Genomic DNA, 6,801 nt, shown 5'->3' with positions numbered 1-6,801 from the left:
GTCTTTGCCCTCCCCTCCCCCCGGGGAAAGGCCCAGGGCGCGGAACCCCAAGGAAAAACCGAAAGGACCCGCTTCCAGCAGCTGAAGCTGGAGAAGGACCATCTCCGCACCCTCCTTTCCTCCAGGGAAAGACCGAGGGTTAAAAAATCCCTTGAAACAAGCCCAGCACTTGCTCCGTTGGTTTGAGAAAAGCCTCTTTTATTCGCCCCAGCCGCTTGGACGAAAGCCCTGGCTAATGTCCCGTCCTCCCTCCTCCCCGCAGGGATCGCCTTTAAAAGCTTTTGAAAGGGACTGGAGAGGAGGCAGCGACAGCCTGCTCAGGGCTGCTGCAGCGGAGGGCGGCCAGCATTGCTCTCTCATGGACCATGGCAACCCCAGAAGCTGCAGCTGTCAGGGACGCCTGGGGTTTTGCAGAGACCCAGGCGTGGATAAGGGGCCCCGGGGCTCCCACCTCCCCGCGGGGTAGAAAAGAATAATCAGAAGGGCGACCCCTTGGCCGACCTTTATTCAAAGCGCTGTGCTGCGGGAACAACAGGCTCGCCCAGAGCAAAGGGAGGGAACCACACTGGAATTGCTGGAAGTTCTGAACAAAGTACATTGCTGCCCCTTCCCCTCGATGCACGTTTTAAATGACAAAAATTAGATCTCTTGATTCAGTACTGCCCCCCAGTTTGCAAGCTTCGAGGTCAAAGCGGTCGGGGCACCCCTGAAATCCAGTATCCATATTGCTAATCTGAAAGGTTCACCTCACCCCCTCATCTGAAGGCTTTTCAGCTGTAATAAGCAGCGTATATAATCATAGATGCCAGAGGATGAGGTCATTGTTAAAGGTGAGGGCCAGCTGTAATCACTTCTGTTTTTCTCTTTACTCATTCTGCTGAGCCTGTCTTTATTTTAAAACGCTGATATTTTGTTCCTTATAGATATTTTGCATTACTTTCTATTTATTAATATTGCATTAAATTATTATTACTCTAAACTACTGAGTTTTTAGTGCCCCTTAAGTTTTGTGGCCAAGGCTTTCCCCCAAGCCCTGCTACCAGAACTCTGACTGCTCTGTCCCACAGAGTGGCCAGTGTTAAGACTAAAGAACATACTCGGGCCTACCTCAAAATAAACATTTACATTGTTCCATTTTTAGATTTAGCCGCTGAGCTTTTTTAAATGCATGTCTTTTGTAAAAGTATTAGAAGACCTCAATGGACAAGACTTTGGACGACGGGGGCGCCTGGGTGGCTTAGTCGGTTAAGCATCCGACGACTTTCGCTTAGGTCATGATCTCGCGGTTTGTGGGTTCGAGCCCCGCGTCCGGCTCTGTGCTGACTGCCAGCTCAGAGCCTGGAGCCTATTTCAGAGTCTGTATCTCCCTCTCTCTCTGACCCTCCCCTGCTCACGCTGTCTCTCTCTCTCTCTCTCCTAGAAATAAATAAAAATATTAAAAAAAAAGACTTTGGAAGACGGAGGGAAGTAGCAGAAGAAAGCCAGGTAGGGTCTCCCAGATCTTCATTTTACAAAGTGGGGAAGTTGGAGTGCCTGGTAGAGCTGGTAGAGGATTCGACTCTATCTCAGGATCATGAGTTCAGGCCTCATGTTGGGTATAAAGATTACTTAAAAAATAAAATATTAAAAAAAAATTTTTAATGTTTATTTTTGAGAGGGGGACAGAGTGGAGCAGAGGCGGGGCAGAGAGAGAGGGAGAGTGGGAAGAACAATGTTGCTTTTCATTATAAACCCTGATATGCTTTATTTTTTAAAACCATGTGTACTTTCTCTCCTAGAAATAAATAAAACCATGTGCATGCATTTCTTTGATTCCCTTCCCCACAAAAAAATTTAAGATCCTCAAATAAAATGAGTAAAGAATATTCACTGCAAAGTGATAGATGTTTGTGGTTTGTTTCTACACAGTTCTTTAGCATTAATTCTTTTTGTGTTAGTTTTCCACAGTACTGCACATTTATTATTTTATTACCTGTCTTACTCAACCTCTACTGGAATGTAAGTTCCAAGAGACCAAGGATTGTTGACTCTTATTCATTGCTCTAGCTGCATCCCCAGAATACGCTTTGATTAAAAATGGTGGAATGTTAACACTTCAGGTTCTAAATAAATGGGGACTTTTCTCATTTTTCTCCCTTTTTTTAAAGAACAGGGGCCCCTGGGTGGCTCAGTTGGTTAAGCGTCCTACTTCGGCTCAGGTCATGATCTCATGGTTCGTGACTTCCAGCCCCGCGTCAGGGCTCTGTGCTGACAGCCAGCTCAGAGCCTGGAGCCTGTTTCAGATTCTGTATCTCCTTCCCTCTCTAACCCTCCCCTGATCACACTGTCTCTCTCTCTCAGAAATAAATTTAAAAAAAACATTTAAAAAATTTAAGCAATAAATGTTCATTCCATATTAAAACAAGCAAAACAAAGAAAACAAAAGTTATATTCCCACACATCTAAAGAAAATTACTATAAATAATGGTTTTAAATAATTCATTACTTTTGGGGCCCCTGGGTGGCTCAGTCAGTTAAGCGTCCAACTGCAGCTCAGGTCATGATCTCACAGTTCACGGGTTTGAGCCCTGCGTCAGGCTCTGTGCTGACAGCTCAGAACCTGGCCTGCTTCAGATTCTCTGTCTCCCTCTCTCTCTGCACCTCTCTCNGTTGGGCTTTGTGCCGACAGCTCAGAGCCTGGAGCCTGCTTCAGAGTCTATGCCTATACCTTCTCTCTCTGCCCCTCCCCTGCTCGAGCTCTATCTCTCAAAAATGAATAAACATTTTAAAAAAATCTTTTTAAAGATGTGAGGATTTATAGAGCTTCTGCAATAGAAAATGAAACAAAGGCTGTCAGAACAAAAACATCTCTTATATTAAAAAAACTTTTTCTTTCTCTTTTTTCTTTAAGTTCCTGAACCATGATAATTAAATAATAATTAAATTATATAATTATATAACAAATAATAATTTAAAATGTAGCTCATAAGAGATAGTTCATGATTAAGTTAATCTTTATAAAAAGGACATAGGACTTCATATTCACTGTTATTTTTTAAATTATATCTAGTTTTATTAGCATTATCTCAGAAACCAGAGTCAAATTAGTTTCATTCATCCAAAACATATTTACTAAATCCCTACTGGTCACAGGCACTGTTCTAGATTTTGGAAGGGACAGCAGTGAAGTCCTGTCCTCCAGCCTTGACTTTTACTGCTATCTGGTTTGCTAAATCAAGGTGTAATAATCACTGTTCCATGAATTCCACCAGTTTTACACCCATAGTGGACAAAATGCTTCTTGTCATTCAGCTCGGCTAAAAATTTAGAGAGGGAATTACAAAGTGAGATACAAGAATAATATTTAACTTTTTTTTTAATGTTTTATTTATTTCTGAGAGAGAGAGAGACAGCGTGAGCAGGGGAGGGTCAGAGAGAGAGGGAGACACAGACTCCGAAACAGATTCCAGGCTCTGAGCTGGACGCGGGACTCAAACCCAAGAACTGTGAGATCATGGCCTGATGCCGAAGTCGGACGCTTAACCGACGGAGCCACCCAGGAGCCCCTATTTAAGTTAACTTTGATGTTTGAGGAAATGTTTACATTCCATTGCAAAGGTAAGGACCTATGGCTGTTTTGTTTAATAAAAAAGTGACTATCCCATACATGTATTGAATTACTATGCTGTGCACCTGAAACTGATATAATGTTATATGTCAATAACAGCTCAAAAAGGGGTGGGGATAGCGTTAATCCAACTTCAAAGAAAGGACACAGAAAATAAATCCCACAATATATGATGAAGCAGTCACACACTATTTGGGGCCAAAAAGTAATTTTATCACTGAATCAATGAAGACTGTATGGGGGCATCTGGCAGTCTCAGTCCATAGAGCATATGACTCTTAATCTCAGGGTCATTAGCTTCTAGCCCCACATTGGGTGTGGAATTACCTAAAAAAAAAAAATCTTAAAAAAACAAAAAGGACTGGTATATCTACTTTATACAAAGATACTGACAGGGGGCAGCTAGCTGGCTCAGCCAGTAGAGCATGCAGCTTTTAGATCTCAGGGCTGTAAGTTCAAACCCACGTTGGGTACAGAGATTCCTTAAAAAGATCTTTAAAAGAAAGAGACAGAGAAAGAAAGAAAGCTGATGGTAGTGGTTCTGTGGAATTTTTCAAAAAGCAAAATGCGAGAATGACAAGCTAAATTTAAATTCCTGCAATCACTTCTCAAAGGGAACCATCTTGTGACAACAAAAGCCGCATTGTACACATTGAGTTAACAAAGAACAATATCAGTAGGGTGCTACACATCATGATGTAAACTGTATTTAAGGCCTTCTAAATAGACTGGTGCTTTGAGTGCATGTAGTTTCATGAGGGGGTTGAACAAGATGACGTAGAAAGTTCCTACCACAAACATTTTTAAGATTCTGTGACTTTTCTCCAGTAGAGCAAAAACAGTTGTGAAATTGGTGGTTGATGCAGCCATTCAAACCTAATTCAATAAGTATTTGTTGAGTGCATGAAAAGCTGCTCCTATCTCCAGCAAAAATCATGCAGACTCAAACAAATACATGTATACACACGTTCACAGCAGCATTTTCACAGTAGTTGTAAGGTAGAAACAAGCCAAATGTCCATCAGCAGATGAATAGGTAAACAAAGTATGGTACTTAAACACACTATTTCAGCTGAAATATTATCCAGCCGAAAGAAAAAAAAAAATAAACCACTGACCCATGCTATGATCTGGATGAATCTTGAAAGTATGATGCTGAGATACTTGCAAACGATATATCAGATAAAGGGTTAATATCCAAAATCTATACAGAACTTATCAAATTCAACACCCAAAAAACAAATAATCCAGTGAAGAAATGGGCAAAAGACATGAATAGACATTTCTCCAAAGAAGACATCCAGATGGCCAACCAATACATGAAAAAATACTCAACATCACTCATCATCTGGGAAATACAAATCAAAACCACATTGAGATACCACCTCACACCTGTCAGAGTGGCTAATAGTAACAACTCAGGCAACAACAGATGTTGGCAAGGAGGTGGAGGAAGAGGAGCTCTTTTGCACTGCTGGTGGGAATACAAACTGGTGCAGCCACTCTGGAAAACAGTGTGGAGGTTTCTCAAAAAATTAAAAATAGAACTACCCTACTACCCAGCAATTACACTACTAGGTATTTATCCAAGGGATACAGGTAAGCTGTTTTGAATGGGCACATGCATCCCAGTGTTTACAGCAGCGCTATCAACAATAGCCAAAGTATGGAAAGAGCTCAAATGTCTATCGACGGATGAATGGATAAAGAGATGTGGTATGGGGCGCCTGGGTGGCTCAGTCGGTTGGGCTCCCAACTTCAGCTCAGGTCATAATCTCACGGTTCATGGGTTCGAGCCTTGCATCGGTCTCTTTGCTGACAGCTAGCTGGGAGCCTGGAAACTGCTTTNTACAAACTGGTGCAGCCACTCTGGAAAACAGTGTGGAGGTTTCTCAAAAAATTAAAAATAGAACTACCCTACTACCCAGCAATTACACTACTAGGTATTTATCCAAGGGATACAGGTAAGCTGTTTTGAATGGGCACATGCATCCCAGTGTTTACAGCAGCGCTATCAACAATAGCCAAAGTATGGAAAGAGCTCAAATGTCTATCGACGGATGAATGGATAAAGAGATGTGGTATGGGGCGCCTGGGTGGCTCAGTCGGTTGGGCTCCCAACTTCGGCTCAGGTCATAATCTCACGGTTCATGGGTTCGAGCCTTGCATCGGTCTCTTTGCTGACAGCTAGCTGGGAGCCTGGAAACTGCTTTAGATTCTGTGTCTCCCACTCTCTCTGACCCTCCCCTGCTCACACTGCCTCTCTCTCAGAAATAAATAAAACATTTTTTAAAAGTTAAAAAAAAGATGTGGTATATATATATATACAATGGAGGACTACTTGACAATTAAAAAGAATGAAATCTTGGGGCGCCTGGGTGGCTCAGTCGGTTAAGCGTCTGACCTCGGCTCAGGTCATGATCTCACGGTTCGTGGGTTCAAGCCCCGTGTTGGGCTCTGTGCTGACGGCCAGCTCAGAGCCTGGAGCCTGCTTCCGATTCTGTGTCTCCCTCTCTCTCTGACCCTCTCCTTCTCATGCTGTCTCTCTCAGAAATAAATAAAACATTAAAAAAAAAAAAGAATGAAATCTTGCCATTTGCAACTATGTGGATAGAGCTAGAGTGTATAATGCTAAGCGAAATTATTCAGTTAGAGAAAGACAAATATCATATGACTTCACTCATATGAGGACTTTAAGATACAAAACAGATGAACATAAGGGAAGGGAAGCAAAAATAATACAAAAACAGGGAGGGGACAAAACATAAGAGACTCTTAAATATAAAGAACAAACAGAGGGTTGTTGGAGGGGCTATGGGAGGGGGGATAGGCTAAATGGGTAAGGGGCTTAAGGAATCCACTCCTGATATCATTGTTGCACCATGTGCTAGCTAACTTGGATATAAATTATAAAAAATAAATAAATTATTAGATAACAGAAGCAAGAAAGAAAGAGAGAAAGAAAGAAAGAAAGAAAGATTAATAGATGCTGAGTGAAAGAAACCAGACAAAAAGTCACATACTGTGTCTCCATTTACATGAAATATAAGGAATAGGTCAACACATAGAGATAGAGGGGCACCCGGGTGGCTTAGTCGGTTAAGCGTCTGACTTTCGCCTAGGTCATGATCTCGCGGTTCGTGGGTTCGAGCCCTGCGTCGGGCTCTGTGCTGACTGCCAGCTCAGAGCCTGGA

The 6,801-nt window shown here is 42.2% G+C and overlaps 1 long non-coding RNA gene across 1 annotated transcript in view; it reads left to right on the top strand.

Annotated features, from left to right (window-relative positions):
* The first annotated feature begins 1,438 nt into the window (after nucleotides 1–1,438).
* The window catches only part of LOC144218076 (uncharacterized), a 9,136-nt gene continuing 3,773 nt past the window's right edge, over nucleotides 1,439–6,801 (top strand). The window contains exon 1 of the long non-coding RNA XR_013331043.1: nucleotides 1,439–1,485. This is a non-coding gene — a long non-coding RNA (uncharacterized LOC144218076). The remainder of the gene's footprint in view (nucleotides 1,486–6,801) is intronic.

The sequence above is a fragment of the Crocuta crocuta genome, unplaced genomic scaffold, assembly GCF_008692635.1.
Source record: "Crocuta crocuta isolate KB4526 unplaced genomic scaffold, BGI_CrCroc_1.0 scaffold29, whole genome shotgun sequence".
NCBI classification, from domain to species: Eukaryota; Metazoa; Chordata; class Mammalia; order Carnivora; family Hyaenidae; genus Crocuta; species Crocuta crocuta.
Note: the sequence above shows the minus strand (reverse complement) of the source record. Positions and strands in the feature narration are given on the sequence as shown.